The sequence below is a fragment of the Pongo pygmaeus genome, chromosome 17 (genome assembly GCF_028885625.2).
Source record: "Pongo pygmaeus isolate AG05252 chromosome 17, NHGRI_mPonPyg2-v2.0_pri, whole genome shotgun sequence".
In the NCBI taxonomy this organism is placed as follows: Eukaryota; Metazoa; Chordata; class Mammalia; order Primates; family Hominidae; genus Pongo; species Pongo pygmaeus.
In genome coordinates this window covers 38,969,127-38,987,291 of record NC_072390.2, presented here as the reverse complement: position 1 = coordinate 38,987,291, position 18,165 = coordinate 38,969,127, and positions in this window count along the sequence as shown.

The window sequence follows — 18,165 nt, the reverse complement described above, 5'->3', positions numbered from 1 at the left end:
CCTCAGCCTCCCAAAGTTCTGGGATTACAGGCGTGAGCCACTGCACCCGGCCTATTGGACAGATTTTTAAAAATCTAAATCTCTTTCTATGTCACAAGAATTGATCACTTAGTGTCTGAATGGACAGCTCCTCTTCTATATTTCATTCTTGGACTCTATTCTATCAGAAAAACATTAGCACAAAACCCACAAAGAACTGAAAACTTGAAAGAAGCTTTAACACTTTGGATGATATTTCCTTTCAACTCACTTTCATATATTTGCTTGAAAGGAAAATGGCAACAATAATTCTTTGTGAAACAGGGAATATTGAGAAGTTTTTCCCCCATTTTTGTTTTGTTTCTAGAACACTTAAGCAGGGCCTGTACCTTCCAAAGGAGAATACACACAAAAACTGGAAAATGGAACCCTTGTCTGACTCTTGCTAAAGCCATTCTTCCCTATGCACCTTCCTTGCTACACAAGTATGGGTTTTTGTTATTACCACCTCTGCTATTAACTTTGGAGACCAGGGAACAAAAAATGCATAGATTCCAAATACAAGGAGTGCCGTATCTACATGAACACAAAACTGATGTTCTTCCCAAAGCAGCCACAGGGCCCGTCTCTCCAGAGGAGCAGAGGTCAATTCACACTGCCCAGATGTGTCAGAAGCAAATGCAAGCTGATAGGTATGACCTGTGTAGGGACAGGTGAAGGCACATAGTTATCCTAACCATACTAAGGCCACCTGCAGACCCACATTCCACCTGTCTTGCTACAAGATTAACGAGTGCACCATAGCACTGGGGTTATTTACTTACATCCCCCACAAAGCAGGAAAAAGGAGTGAGCATGTTGGGAGATTAAAATTCTCCTTTCTCTCACTTAACCCTCCAAACACATAGCAGAAGCTTTACCTAGAAGGTAGCATGGGGTTATTTAAAGTTCTGAATCTGGGAGTGTACGATATTGACTCTTCCACTTACTAGCTGTGTGATATGAACAACATACCTACTTTGCCAAGCCCCTGTCCTCATCAGTAAGGTGAGCATATCTGTCTCACAGAGTTGTCAAGATTTTTGAATGGGAGAAGGGATTCAAAACGTCTTAGTAGGCTCCATAAGTGATTATCGTCACTATTAAGTGCTACCTAACATTAGGTGCTATGAGGACTCCCTGTGAATGAGTTCCAGTTGCTGCCAAATACCTTTGCACCCCCAGGGATGGATAGAGTAACAGCAAATGGAAGTCTCAGAAAGTCTTGCCCTACAATTTACAATTGCAAAGATAAGAGACCAACCTAAACACCCATCAACCAATGAGTGGATAAAGAAAATGTGGTGTACATACACCATGGAATACTACTCAGCCATAAAAAAAGAATGAAATAATGTCTTTTGCAGCAACTTGCATAGAACTAGAGGTCATTATTCTAAGTGAAGTAACTCAGGAATGGAAACCCAAATACCATATGTTCTAACTTACAAGTGGGAGCTAAGCTATGGGTACACAAAGGTGTATAGACTGGTATAATGGACTATGGAGACTCAGAAGGGGGACGGTGGGGTTAGGGTGAGGGATTAAAACAACTATACATTGGGTACAATGCACACTACTCAGGTGACGGGTACACTAAAATCTCAGATTTCACCACTCTACAATTCATCCATGTAGCCAAAAAACACTTATACCCCAAAAACTATTGAAATAAAAATATATTTTAAAAAAGAAAGTCTTGGCAGAGGCACGGTGGGTCACGCCTGTAATCCCAGCAGTCTGGGAGGCGGAGGTGGACAGATCACTTGAGGTCAGGAGTTTGAAACCGGCCTGGGCAACATGGTGAAACCCCATGTCTACTAAAAATACAAAAGTATTAGCTGGACGTGGTGGCAGGCACCTGTAATCCCAGCTACTTGGGAGGCTGAGGCAGGAGAATTGCTTGAACCCGGGAGGCGGAGCTTGCAGTGAGCTGAGATAGTGCCACTGCACTCCAGCCTGGGCGAAAGAGAGAGACTCCATCTCAAAAAGAAAAAAAAAAAAAAGAAAGAAAGTCTTGCCCTAAGAGAGGTGATCAAGAAGAGGCCGAAGTTATGAGGGGCTTCCATTTCCCATTTTCTCCCTTGGCAAGGAGAGTTGGGTATGTAGCATAGCCTCTCATTTCTTTGACAAGCCCCTGGTGAGTCTAACAGAGAACTAAAGAGCATGACCCAGAGTCTGGGCAAGACTGACCTAATCTCTTGAGGCTGAGGCCAAAGGCACCAAATCCAACCTGCATGGGCAAATCCACCTTTATATGCCAGGCTTCGACCAGCTGTAGATTGGAGGTGAGTTTCTGGGGTCACTGCCTTGTGTCCTCTTCTCTGGACTGGACCTGAGTATTAAATCCGTCTAGTGGGTCCTAGAGAGGTCGAAACAACCATGTGGAAAGCCCCAAAATGCTGGATCTGGAGGAAACCTCAGATATCTCCCTCCTCACCCCCACTCTGCAGTGGAATTTGCTTCAGTGGTTTCCACTGCCCTCAGTACAAGGACAAAATGCATGCTTACTACATTGTGTGCAACCCTCCTCCTGACTCACGTTTTCTCTCTTCCTTTTATGTTCTGCAATCCAGTCCCGACCTCTTTCCCGTGCAGAGCCTTCACAAATGCTTAGTTCATCTGAAATGCTCCTCTACCTCATCCCACTCCCATCTTTTTCTGGCTGGCTCCTCCTTAGCCTTCATGCTCAACCCAAACCTCCTTATCCTTCAGGCTCCACCTGAACAACTTTCCTCAAGAAGCCGTCTCTGACTGCTCAGACTTTGTCACTTCATTCCATAACACTGTATGCTTCCCACTTGCTAAATGTATCATTTTAAAATTGTCTTTTAATATTAGTCTTACTTGTTAAACTTTAAAATCCAAAACGACCCCGGCGGTACATGTTTCATTGCCATAGTCTCTCCCTATTGCCTAGCACAAATCTTGACACAACCGACCACTCAATGAACAATTGTTGGATTGGATTAAACCATCTGCTCTACCTACCTCATGTTACAGAGGAAACTGAAAGAAACTCAGAAAGTGAAGAAACTCACCCAAAGCAACACATTTGGTTACAACCAAAAATTCGAATGCAGCACTCTCGATGACCAGTCTTAGACCCTCCCGTGCCACACTCCCTTTCTGGTGGTACTTAAATCCCATTTGTCACAAGCTCTGCATTTAAACAAGACTGATTCCAGACATGGATCCTGATTTAGTTTAGACTGTCTGATGTCCACATGCCCCATCCTGTGTGAGGATGAACTGGGAAGACTGCAATTTCTCTCTCCCCTCTGGACATGCAGGGATTCTCATTTTGGCGTCACACAGCTAAACATACAGTTAGCATGTAGGATCACAAAGTACCCCCACTGCTTTGTTCTGTGCCTTAGAAAAGTAAATGCCACATGACAACATCCCTTTGGTGTAACTGCTGAAATGGTCTTCTTTCCCCAGTGAGGAAGCATCCCAAATGAGCGCAAGGTTCCCTCCAGTGGTGTCATTTTCAATGAAGCTTGCTTGTGTCATTTGCAGTTAGGGGTTCATTGGTCAGAAGTGTTTTCCAGGGATGCACACAATGGAAACCATTAGAGAGATACTCAGAGCTGCTAGCTGGCCCAAAAGTTTAACCCACTCTATTAGCTGTAATGATGGCAGGCAGCTGCTGGAAGAGAGGAAAGACGAGAAAGCAAGAGTGCCAGCCTTGTACAGACACACTCGCGTGAGGTTTCAAATAGACCCCCCGGTGCTGGATTTAATATCATTACAGCACTCATAATCTCCTCCAGATTACTCAAAATACCTTTAAAATGTGTTCAATAATGAAAGGATCTGAAAAGACTACTCAAGAAACCTATCCACCTCTACTGTAAGTTTCTATAGTGGAATTCTATGATCCTTTTTATTTGTTTGAGGTGGGGTAGGAGAACTCATTACTCTTGGGATAACTTTCAGGATCATCTCTCAGCTGGAGACCTTCATACATGAATCCCAGAGAATGGTGACATCCTTCTTTAGAAGGCATTGAGTAGGATAGAAGTTCTTATCTCTGCAGCCACAGTCATCTAAAATAAATTAGGACCAAAAAAAGGCATTTCTCAGGGTCACTATAAAGGACCCCAGATTCACGCTCATCCATCTGATGCATTATAGCATGTCACCTGTGCCAGTAAGTCTGTGTTAGAAGGCAGCCAATGCAATACCTGCAGTACAAATTACAGACTTTGATCGCAACTTGCCTGTTAGAGCTGAGAACTAAGTTTGCTCTTTCTATTTTTTATCTCCAAATGTTTCAGAGCGAAGAGATGAGAAAGTGTATTTGAATCTTTAGGCTCCCTCTTTATCCATCTCTAAATGGGATCTTAGGAATGTCTGTGCTTACCTTGCCTTTTATCCAGCCTGCAGTGTGACTCATCTGCAGGCACAAATTACCTCACTAAAGTATTCTTAGGAGAAATAATTAGCCACACGCCCCTCCTCCGCACACTCTCCCGCATTCCTCGGGAGGCCCAGATGCCTGACATAAATCATTTAGTCCTGAGCCCTCGAACACACCTTTCCCACTGGATTCCATAATTGGCAAAGTAGTTGCCAACTGGGTTTAAAGTGATTTGAAATTGTTTTCCATCCAGTCTTGCTGATAGCAAAAGGTTTCCCCTTTACCTCAAGCATGAGTTACAGTAACATGATTGAATGTAACCAGTTATTCAGTTCAAGCTGTGATTCTGATACAGTATAGACAACGTGAATTCCCCTGAGCTCAGTGAGGCCATCTCAATGGTCCGTTTAAGTCCAATTCAATTAGACTCACTATGGTTCTTAGACTTTCTTACGTATGTTTGCGGCAGCCCTCAGGGTTGAATGTGAGACTAGTATTCATCTAGGACTTTTAAATTAGGTCTCAGGTGTCATCATTCTAAATGAATTATTACAGTGGTGTGTTCACACTGCCGTAGTTGAAGTTATGTTAGCATCTCTTCGCAACCATTTTAATCCACTGCGGAACGGAACTTGTCATGTAAGGCCTCTGCCAGAAAGCGACTTTTTCCTTGAAACCTGGTTTTTAAAATAATTGGTCTACCAAGTAAACACTGTGATATGCATTTTTTAATGAAAAAAAAGGAAAAGACCCCCTTAATTTACTTTGGGTTTTTTGTATGTTTGTTTGTTTTGCTTCTCAAATGAGCACCATGGAAGGATAGCTCTCGTCATACTGTATTTCTTCAGATTTAAACAGTCTGTGTCTTGAATGCTTCTCTGTGGGGTGGGCAGGGTGGCGGGGGCAGGAGTTAGACCTGAAGGAAATTTGTAGAGATTCGTGGATTTTCTTTTTTGCAAAATTTCCTATTGTATGCCTCTATCATTTCTCCTTCTGGAGCCTCAACTAACATTTTCTTCTTTCTTTTAATTTCCCGGGCTTTCTAGGAGCCCCAGTCATGACATCAGCAAGCACGTGGGAACATCTGTCGGCATGTAGCTATTTCAAACGCATTAAAAAGTCCATGCTCATTTCCCCATGCCAGAGTTGCCCAACAAACTATAGCTTCGAGCACAGTGACAGTGACATTAATGTCATAGTAGAGGGATCAGCCAGCCTAATGGCAAAAGCCCCCTATGCATGTGTCATCAATCACAAATCACATGCTGGGGAGAAAATAAAATAATTACAGGACCTACTTTTCTTTATTCAGGCAATTCAGACAGTGGCAGCATTCCAACTTCCCAAAAACCAATGGTTTGCAATCATCAGCCTCTCTCTGAAAATGTATGCAAGAGAGGGTTTAAAACAACAGAGCCGTGAAATTCAGAACAAAGCAACCACAGGTGAACAGATTAAATGGGGCACTATTGGGTGGTATATAAATCAGAAATCCAAACTGCAAACATATTCAAGGTTTATTATTGTTCCCCAATGAAAGAAAAGCTGAACTGGCAAGTTGATTGACACTTCTATATGCTATCTGTATGATTATACCTGTGACTTTTGTCTATAAAGCATACAAAGAGGTGACACTTTGCAATTAAATGGAAAATTTGATGGATATACCCAAACTGGGACGTTCAAGCACTTCAACAATTCAAAAAGCCTGAATTATGCGAAGAGGCTATAATGCTGTATCATCCACACACAAAGCTATGTTGTTGTTTTTCTTAGTCATTTACTATGAAGTCCTAAGCAAAACTGTTATCACCCTCATAGTTTGCCTGTTAAATATATGCGCAATAGAGCAAGCAGTGAAAACAATATTCTCCCATTGCTGAAATGGTGGTGGGGTGGGAGGGGCAGAGATGCTGCCTAATTTCAGTGTTGAAAGGTAGTTGCTACTGATTTAAATGAATGTCTGGCTATTTTCATTTCAGAAATACATTTTTTAAGAAGTCACATACTGTAAGGGTAATATTCACCAATCTAGTCCTTACCTGCTTGGATTTTTGTTATCTCTGATATGATTTAGATAATTAATTCTAACTCAGATAGATTCACGGCCCTTGATATTCCCCATTTTGTGAAAAGCTCTTTCCCCAGATATTTGCAGTTTCCTTGTCATCAATGTCAGCTCTCAACCTAAACACTGATACAGCCAAGAGACAGGGAAATACTGGGTAGAAGAGGGTCATTCCCAGGCAAAGGCCCCACCCTCAAGCCTTGATACCCACGGCCCTAAATGAGAACAGGCATTCCTGTTTTCACTCCCAAAAAGTTGCCTTTTGGCATGCCATGCCCCCTATCCTGTGCCCATATAAACCCTGAACCCTAGGCTCCAGAGCAGACCAGCAGGCAAGGAGATGAGGAGACAAGCAGACGGACGGCAGAGCGACGTGGCAGAGACAGAGAGAGGAGGAATGTCTGAACACCCAGAGGAATTCGGCCGGGGGCAGCTGGATGGCCAGGTACCAGTGGAATATTATCTTCCCACTCCATTCCCAACTTCCGGTCCCTATCCATCCTGATGAGAACCACCCACACCACTCAATAAACCTCCTGCATTCATCCTTCAAGTTTGTGTGTGACCCGATTTTTCCAGGATGCTGGACAAGAGCTTGGAATACAGAAAGCTGTCATACTGGCCCTCTACCCTTGCAGAAAGGCAGAGGGTCCATTAAGCTGGTTAACCCTCAAGACATCCACGCACAGCAAAGCTAAAAGGTCACATTGTAACACACACCCACTTCAGCTCCTTCACCTGTCTGTCTGCACGCTCCCCTCCTCTATGGGGTTTTGAGCAGCAGCAGCCAAATAGGCGAGTCACACCCCTGTCATATGTCCTGCGAGGGGGATCAGGGAACACTCCTGTTTCAATATCATCCTCAGGGACTCCTTTCCTGAGCACCTCCTAGCCAACACAGCCCCTTCTCACGTCACACTCTGTCTCATTATCCTGTTTTGTATTCCTTGCAGACTTATTACCTGATAATACCTTGTTTATTTGCTGATGTTTATTTGCTGATTGCAAATAAGAAAATTTGTCTTATTCACCTCTGTGTCCCCAATGCCTAGACAGTGTCTAATACATAACAGTAAATATTTGTGGAACAAACCAATGACTGAACGAATAAAGCACCCACCCATACACACACACACACACACAGAGTGATAAGATTTCAAGTCAAATTTTTCTGACACACAAGTTTATCCATGCTCTTCTGACATGAAATGTGGATCTGTTCCTCAAAGAAGAATTAGAATGTTGCTACTATCAAAGATCGTAATGGAACCTATAAATAATGCAAAGTAAAATAAATAACTAATTTAGGATAGTCACTGAAGAAAAGGAACAACACGGGCTGAGGACATGGAATTCCTAGGCTGTCATCTTGGTTTCCACAATCTTGGAATCTGGCAGGGTATTCATATGTAGCTAAAGTTCACTGCCCAGTAGACATCATGATGTAAAAGAAAAATCAGTCCCATGGGGATTTCTAATCCCAGCATTGTGGAATCCTAGATGTCTCAGAACAGAACGCTGAAAAGTGAGGCCGGGCACGGTGGCTCATGCCTGTAATCCCAGCACTTTGAAAGGCCAAGGCAGGTGGATCACTTGAGGCAAGGAGTTTGAGACCAGCCTGACCAACACAGTGAAACCCCATCTCCCACCAAAAAATACAAAAATTAGTTGGGCGTGGTGGCATGCGCCTGTAGTCTCAGCTACTTAGGAGGCTGAGGGATGAGAATCGCTTGAACCCGGGAGGCATAGGTTGTAGTGAGCCAAGACTGTGCCACTGCTCTCCAGCCTGGGCGACAGAGCAAGACTCTGTCTCAAAAAAAAACAAATAAATAAGCAAACAAACAAAAAAAACACTGATTTTCTTTTATACATTTAAAATAAAATTTACCGTTTCAACTATTTTTTTCACATATCGTTCAGTGACATTAAGTACATTTACATTGTTGTGCAACCATCGCCACCATCTATCTCCAGAACTTTTTTCATCATCCAAGATTGAAACTCTGTGTGCATTAAACAATAACTCCCAATACCCTACCTCCTCTTTCCCTGGCAACCACCACTTTACTTTCCATCTCTATGAATTTGATTACTCTAGGTACCTCAAATATGTGGAATCAAATCATATTTGTCCTTCTGTGACTGGTTTATGTCACTTAGCACAGTGTTTTCAAGGCTCATCCATGTTGTAGCATACATCAGAATTTTCTGCTTTCTCAAAGCCGAATAATATTTCACTGTGTAAATACAGACCTCATTTTATTTATCCATTCATCTGTTGATGGACACCTGGGTTGCTTCCACCTTTTGGCTGTTGTGAACAATGCTGCTATGAACATGGGTGTACCAATAGCTGCTGGAGTCCTTGGTTTCAATTATTTTGGTTATATAACCAGAAGTGGAATTGCTGGATCATATGGTAAATTTTTGTTTTTTGAGGAACCACCGTTAGATTTCCCATAGCAGCTGCATCATTTTACATTCTAGCCGAAACTGGTTTCTAATTTCTCCACACCTTCACCAACACTTGTGATTTATTGGGGTTTTTTTAATTAGCCATCTTAATGGGTATGAAGTGGTATCTCACAATGGTTTTGATTTGCATTTCTTAATGATTATTGACGTTGGGTATCTTTTCATATGCTTATTGGCCATTTATGTATCTTCTTTGGAGAAATATTTATTCAAGTTCTTTGTCCATTTTTGAGTGATATTGGGGTTTTGTTGTTCTTAGATTCTAGGAATTCTTTATATATTCTGAATATTAATCACTTTTCAGATATATGATTTACAAATATTTTTATCCCATTCCATGAATTGCCTTTTCATTCTGCTGATGGTGTTGTTTGGTTCACAAAAGTTTTAAATTTTGCTGTAATAAAAAGCATCTTTTAAATGCATGGCTAAGCTGGAGAGAAAGAACAGGAAATTCTTAAAGCCATATATGATGAGAAATCCCAAATCCAAAGAGATAACCAAACTTGAGACCACTATTTGCCTAGTGGGTACATGTCAGTTCCCGGATATTTAAATCTTGGGGAGGTTATCCACTCACAGGTGGTGAGAAAGGAAATAATACCTGGGGTCCGACAAGACAGAGGTCATATCATAAAGTCAAGACTCTGAAAAAGTGGTACCCTTGATGGGTGTATTTTGGGGAGGTTTGTTTGTTTGTTTGTTTTGAGAATGAGTTGCACTCTTGTTGCCCAGGCTGGAGTGCAGTGGCACGATCTTGGCTCACTGCAACCTCCACCTCCCAGGTTCAAGCGATTCTCCTGCCTCAGCCTCCTGGGTAGCTGGGATTACAGGCGCACGCCACCACACCTGGCTAGTTTTTGTATTTTTAGTAGAGACGGGGTTTTACCATGTAGGTCACGGTGGGTCTATTTTTTAAAAAGGTTTCTGAGAGGCGGCTGGTGGGAATACTTGCATATCTCACCCTTGTGTCTGGTTAGAGCATGAAAAAGAAAATTCTCACCCCAATAATTTCTAACCATAAGCCCATTTTCATGCATATTTGGAGCTGCAATTCATTACTGCTGGGACCCAAAAAATTCCAGCTACAAATTTACTTCGAAGAATCTTAGTTGGTCAACTCACCAATCGACTGGAAAAACACAGTTTAGACCTCAAAGAACAATTAAATTGCAAGGAACATGAGTTCATAATCACTAGACAAACAAGAAAACAAGTTACCACCAGTGAGAGCTAGCAGAAATAGCAGCCATAGAATCAGGCCCACAAACCTGCAGATATTGGAATAGTAAGATGATGACTAGAAATTAAAGGTGTTGTATGTGTTTAATGAACATTTTTAATGTTTTCAAAATTATGATGATTAAGATATCATCAAAGATTACCAAAAGATTTCTATAAGATCTAGGTAGAGTTTCCAAAAGGTAGAATTGGAATTGAAAAAAAATCAGTAGATAGGTAAAAGTGCAGCTTAAAAACAGCTGAAGAGAAAATATAGAAATTAGAAAAGCAAGATGAATAAATTACCAAGAATGCAGCAGACAGAGTCAACAAGAAGGAAAATACGAAAGAGAGGTTAAAAGACTTTGCATAAAAATTCTTAAGAGTGTATATATATTATTAGATTCACAAACACATAGATATACGTAAAATGCATAGACAAAATCTAGTTGCAGGAGAGGCCCCTTACAACTTTATGCATTTTGCATTGTTTGAAATTGTTTATAGAATAGGCCTGCATTCATTTTATAAATAATATATAGAAAATGCCCCAAAATGCATCTAAAGGATCTGAGGGATGTAAACACATAAGAAAAACAAAAGAGAATAAGATGAAGGTCATGAGGAAAAAAAATCTAGTGTAAGATGGTATAGGGAGATCAAAAAAACTCAGTTTGGGGGAAAATATAAGCAAAGAAATTAGGTGAAATGGAAATGTGAAAAGAAAAACACTGAGAAACTGGGAAACAGGAACACCAAAAGGTTACATAAATGTTGCTCCTATTTAAGTTTCGTGACCAAAAAAAAAATGGATCTTTTATTTACTGTTGTTTTGTTTTTTTAATGTCTGCTGGTTTGTTGCCAAAGCTCTAGATTTTTCTGCAGCTAATTAAGACCCTTGTCTGGAGTTGGACCCTGGAGATAAAGGTCAGAACTGCCGGTGAGGCTCTCAGTGTTTTTAACTGTTGTTCTTTGAGCTCCTAAAAGCTTAACTCCTCAATTACCAACCTGAAAAATGGTGCTGCTCTTTTCTGAGACAACACCCTCTGTTTAAATCTTTGCCCATTTAACCCTTCATTAACTCATTGAACCCCTATGGCTGAATTTACATGTTTATTTCTTGCAGCTTTGGTACCTTCTAGAGATAATGCTGCCTGGGAACATCGTTTCTGTCTCTTGTACGGCTAGTTAACATCAGGACCCTGATCTTCCAAATTGCCACAGCTTTTTCAGAATTAAATGCCCTGTGAGGAAGGTGTTAATCAGAGCAACACCTGAAACAATTGTACTCTAGGTACCGTCTCAAATCTGGAGGTAAAAGCAGCCTGAACATATCCAGTGGCTCCCAGGCATCAAAAAAAGGTTAAGAAAACTGAACAAGGAAACTGGCAGGAAAGGACTAGGCAGGAAATGAGGTAATAAGTCACATAAATCCTAACGTCTACCAATGTCTGTGTTTAAGAAGGAAATGAAAGAAAATAAAGGTGCCCCTCTGTACTGTTTAATTTATAGCAGAATATGAAAACATTCTGCTAATGCAATTTTATGGAGATTCAGTTGCACAACTGGTTATTAAATCCTCCAAAGAAAATGTGAACTAATTGTATGGCTAATTAACATTTTGGCCTAAAAATATTATAGCCAAGATCACTTTATTCTTAGCTGGTGAAAAATAATCTGATCCCCTATTGAGGGCCCCTCAAAGCCTGCTTGGGCATATTTACAATTCTGTTACCTTATTCTCAAAGCTATTTGTCCCTTTTGTTCCAATACAATAGCCCCAATATATCAGACCATCTCTATTTGTGTAAAGATACATGGAGTATTCACTTCTTCTCCGCTATGTGAATTTTCTTTTTCATTAATGGCTTTACACAAAAGTAGAATAGGCAGCTAACTAATGTTGTGATTACAGGGAGTTTCTCTGAAATCTCTCTTTTTTTTTTTTTTTTAATTTGCTTTGTTTTCTTGTTGTTGTTGTTTGAGACAGGATCTTGCTCAGTCACCTAGGCTGCAGCGCAGTGCCAAAATTACAGCTTATTGCAGCCTCAAGCTTCCAGGCCCAAGTGATCCTCCCACCTCAGCCTTCCAAGTAGCTGGGACTACAGGCATGTGCCACCACACCCAGCTAGTTTAGGCATTTTTTGCAGAGTCAGAGTTTTGTCATGTTCCCCAGGCTGGTCTCGAATAGGCTCAAGAAGCAATCTGCCCACCTTGGCCTCCCAAAGTTCTGGGAATTACAGGTGAGAGCCACTGCACCCAACCTTCCTGAAATCTCTTTAAAAACTCTTCTGCATCCAGGTTCCAAAACACCCGAAACACCACCACAGAAAAGACATATTGCTTAAAACAGAATTTTGAATTAAGAAATTTCCTTTTCTTAAGTCTCCTTTGAAACAAAAAATCTTCCAGGAGGAATGACATATAAGTCACTAGCACTACAGCTTGAATTAATGCATCAGGGATGCCAATTGCCTGATACCAAGGGGAAAAAAAATCCATCACCACCCTGTGCTTCAATACAATATGAGGTGTTTGGGCCAGATCCAAATGCCTTCATCAGGATCGGGGCTTTAGGTGAAAGCGGGCTGGAAGGAGCTCCTAGAGTGGACTCTGCCATATCACCCACCACACACATCCCTTCTCCACTTCCTACTGCACCCTCATCGCCTCACCCATCAAAACTGGCATGCCACGGACTGTAGCCAAAAAATCTCAAGAATGCTTCCAGCAATAACATTTGACAATGTCTATGCTTCTAGAATATGATTCCAGGGTTCCTAACTTTCTATAGTTATGAACTTTTTTGGTTATCTAAGGAAAGCTATGAACCCTATACCACTCAGGGTAACTTTAGTTGCTGTAAACCCACCCAAATTGTACAGTGGTTCAAATAGGATGGAAGTTTATTTCTTACTCATGTAAAGTCCAGAATGAGTGCTTCTGCTCAGCTGGTGGCTCTCCTCTAAGTGGTAATTCAGAAACCCAGCTATTTCCCATCTATGACTCTGCCAGCTTTAACACTTCCAAGGTCACCCCACTCTTAGGCAGTGAGCCAGCAGAAGGAGAATGGGGGTCTGGAGGTTGAGTAAAGGCCAGGCCTAGAAGTGGCATACAAAGCTACTCTGGTCTCTTCCATGTATGTTGCAGTTTGGGCACATGAAGTTAAAATTTCCCCGCATTAGATCCTTCCTTTTCTGAATAGCAATGGCCTGGAAGACCTGAGCACCTGGTGCATCTGGAGCATGGAAATGGGGCAAAGGATTCAGAAATGGGAGAGGAGGAGGGGCAGAACCACACTCTACCGTTCAGGATTTTAATTGGGGTCAATATTCCTTACATCAGGTCACAGGATAAATAATGGATCCCCTATTCGTTTCCAAAGGAGATGTCAGCCCCTGTGTGTGTGCATGTGTGTGTACACACACACATCTTATTGGATGTTCTCAGATTTATGTACACATAATATGCATATTAGTCATGCATATTCATTGTGTATTTATCACCATGCATATTAATCATGTATATATTATACGTATTATGTAATATTTATATAGTTGATCATACATGTTATATATAAGTATAAAGATTTACATATCTGATAAATAGATATGTATCTGATTTACATCTCATGCTTTACATCTTAATGCATAAACAGTTGTATTTGGTAATGACCATGATGATTCCTCTTTCATGAACCTGTTCTCTACCTGCTTTAGGAGGTACTTCTATCTAGAGGGACAAACGCCATACATTCAAACTTACCACAGTAAATAATGTATCAGAAAACATTTAGTATAGTAAATTGACAAGAGTCATGGAAAATGTTGTTAAAGTGACAGTTCTACTTAGAATGTTCTGTTTACGTGTATAATTTTTTCAAAGAGCATTTTGACAAATACACAGGATTATGTCCAAATTACTGGTGTGTCTGCATTCTCAAGCTGTTATTCAAACAATGGAAGTCAAGTTTTAAAGAGATTTTCAGGATCTGCTGAAGCACTTCTCTGCATTAAATGTGAACACAGAATAAAATAATGTTTAAACAGAATACAAAAATAACTATTGTGACATTCATTTTAACAGGAATTTTTTAAAAGAAGAAAAAAAGAAACCAGAAACAACTGAGCAAAAATTCCGCCTACTCTGCCCTTGTGTAACTTCTCAAACTCTCTCATTATTTTCCTCTGCCACTTTTTTCCCAAAAGAAAGTGAGTCCAAATCACCTGCTTCAGAAGTTTTGGGGCCTTTACAAGTTGATTGAATAGTTGTAACCCTCAAAGGGAAAACGTTGGGAGATAACATTCTGAATCTGCCCCCTGGTCCACCACCCACTGTCCACCATAGTGAACTACACAGGCCACCTGTTTCCAGAAGAGCAATTTGTCATCACAGGTGATAGGAAAATAAGAATATGTGCTTTTGAAAAGTAGCCATCTCAGACGTTTCAAGGTGCAAGTGTATGTGTGTCTATGTGTTATAAGTCCAACTAAAAAACATTTCCTTCTTACAAAATAACAACAGTTGTGTTGTCTTAGTCTATTTCGTGTTGCTATAACAGAATACCTGAAACTGGGTCGTTTATAAAGAGGTTTATATGGCTCACAATTCTGCAGGCTGGAAAGTTCAAGATTAGGCAACTGCATCTGGTGAGGGCCTCAGGCTGCTTCAACTCATGGTGGGAAAGAGATGGGGAGCAGGTATGTGCCAAGAAATCACATGGCAAGAGAGAAAAATGCTGGGTGGTGGTGCTGGGCTCTTTTTAACAACCAGCTCTCCCAGAGGTAATAGAGCAAGAACCTGCAAGGAAAGGCATTAATCCATTCATAAGGGCTCTGCCTCATGACCAAACACCTCCCAATATTGCCACATTGGGGATCAGATTTCAACAAGAGTTTTGGAGGTGACAAGCATCAAAATCTTAGCAAATATAGATATATTACTTCTTCAAGTACATTACTCGGACATTTTAGCTTTTTTTTCAAGACCCTTTTAATCATGTGCACCTTCTTTCATATAAAACAGAAGAACCTAAACAACTTGCTTATTAGGTGCCAGGAGCAGTGCCTCATGCCTGTAATCCCAGAACTTTGGGAGGCCAAGGCAGGCGGATGGATCACTTGAGGTCAGGAGTTTGATACCAGCCTGGCCAACATGGCAAAACCCCGCCTCCCCTAACAATACAAAAATTAGACAGGCATGGTGGTGTGCACCTGTAGTCCCAGCTACTCAGGAGGCCGAGGCATGAGAATCACTTGACCCTGGAAGACAGAGGTTGCACTGAGCTGAGATCACACCATTGCACTCCAGCCTGGGTGACAGGGCAAGACTCTGTCTCAAAACAAACAAACAAACAACTTGCTTATTAGATATTATAACCACTATTGAGGTGACTTTTTTTTCTATTTTAAATTCTGTATTCATTCAAAAATGAATCTTGAAATTCCCAGTGTGGGGTCTTTGCTAATACTTGTAGAATATCAGGTCAGGTGCTTTGGGTTTTTTTTTGTTTGTTTTTTTTTTAAGTAATAATGCCTTGCTTCATTTCACACCTTTAACCTTGACATAAATATATCCCTCGATGAGATACTTTATAGATGAGAGTTTAATGAAACTTTTTAAAAATATTGTGTAATTACTTAGCTGGGAGTGGTGGTTTATACCTGTAATCCCAACACTTTGGGAGGCTGAGGCGGGCAGATCACTTGAGTTCAGAAGTTCGAGACCAGCCTGGCCAGCATGCAGAAGCCCCATCTCTACTAAAGTAATTAGCCAGGTGTGGTTGCGCACACCTGTAATCCCAGCTACCCAAGAGGCTGAGGCATGAGAACCACTTGAACCCAGGAGGCAGAGGTTGCAGTCAGCCGAGATCACACCCCTGCATTGCAGCCTCAGTAATAGACCAAGACTCTGTCTCAAAAAAAAAAAATTAAGATTAAAAATAAAATATTGTGTAATTATTTAAATATTTTTAAGTTATGGTTGTATAAGATTCATAATAAAGAAAATTTTGAAGAAATATTTTACAATAGATAATTTCACATAAAAGTAATTCTCTCCCATTTTATGAATTTTTACTTAATGACTTTCATTTTGCCGAGCTTCCATAGAAGTAAAGCCACAGGCATTGATATTTAGTAAGCAGAAGTGTTTTATTGATCAATTTCTGCACCAACATGTGATTTCTCTATGCTATTGTAGTAAGTGTTGGCTATAACTCACTCTGCATCTAAATAGGCAAGCTACCATGGAGGGGTACAGTAATGGGGCCATGCGGTGACCAGTCATTTGGTCAAACATTATTCTGGGTGTATCTGTGGCAGTGTCTCTGGATGAGATTAACATTTGAATCAGTTGGCCAAGCAAAGCAGATGGCCCTCTCCAATATAGTGGGCCTCATTCAATCCACTGAGGCCTGAACAGAACAAAAAGGTAGAGTAAGAGAACTCACTGCCTCTGCCTGAATGTCTTTGGGCTGAGATATTGGTCTGCTCCTGACTTCAGACTGGGACTCTGAAACTGACACCATCAGTTCTCCTGGGTCTCCAGCTTGCTGATTGCAAATCTTGGGTCTTCTCAACCTTCAGAACCAAATAACCCAATTCCTTAAAGTAAATTTCTTTATATATATATTATATATATATACACATATATATATACAAACACATATACAGGATGGATATATATATATACATACACACATATAGGATATATAATGTATATATATACACATATGTAATATATACATATATAGGCTATATATATACTCTATATATTATATTGGGTTCTATTTCTGTATGATATATATACCATATATCATATATATCATATATCATAGAGAAATAGAACCCAATAGAATACAAACACACACACACACACATCCTATTGAGTTGTATTTCTCTGGAGAACCTTTCCTAATACAAGTACCTTTGTCATTTTTTGTGTCCTCCAAATATCAGATGGGTGAGTTCATCTTTCCCTTAACCTCTAGGTTAAAGTGATTCAAACCAACATTTTGGATTGAGGAGGTACAAAGCTGACCTCAAGTGTTCAGTGAAATTGATAAACCCGGGGCAAGGAGGGTTTTCTGCGTATAGGTCAGCAAGAGCTTCTCCTGATGGAGAACGGCTCATGGTTCTCCCCAGGTCTTGCTTAGGCCACCCTGCTTGTATCGTAATACTCTTCTGGTGGGGACACTGTACCTTCATTTCTTCAAAACTCCACCTATATACATAAGGAACTGGTATTCATGTGGAGAGCTGAAGGAAGGGGACTTTACACCTGTAGACTTCCTTATTCTCATAAGTCTTCGACCTGCCCCCACTGGGAATTTCCCTTGTCCCCTCAAGACATGGTGTTATAAACCTCTCCTCTATCTCCTCGTTTTCTCTCCTCTCTCCCCCATACCAATTGTCCCCCTTATGCTTCCTCCATCCCAGATCGATTTTGGAAACCCCACCTTTCTCAATCTCTTTGTCATGCAGAGAAATTCAGCTCCCTCTCTAGCCACTTCACCTCAATTCAGCTTTGTGTAGCAGACATGTCTCCATGCCCATAAAAGGGCCTTTCACAAAATAAAATCCATCCTCCTCAACAAGTCCTGTGGACTGTGCCCAGCAAGTAAGTATTCCTTCTTCACTATATACTTGTTGGGAGCTCAAAATCTTTTTCTCATTATTATTTTTTGATGAGATCCTTCTGGTGCATATCATTAGAGCATGGATCATTTCAACGGCTTTTTGTTGTAAAACTTACATGTTTCCGCAATTGTTCTTCTAAGGAACCCGCACTGAAGGCCTTTGTCTCTGTGCAGATGGTATTCTACATTGCGGTAAGCAAACAGGTTTGCTGAAACAATATGACGTTGACCTTTGCTAAGTGAAAAGAGGGATTCCATTTGTGATTTCGTGTCTGATACGCTGTGTACATTGTAGGTACTCAATAATGCTGGTTAAATGAATAGTTGTAAAAATTTGCTGCTGGTAAATAAATTCTGAAGTCTTGGCTGCAACTATCA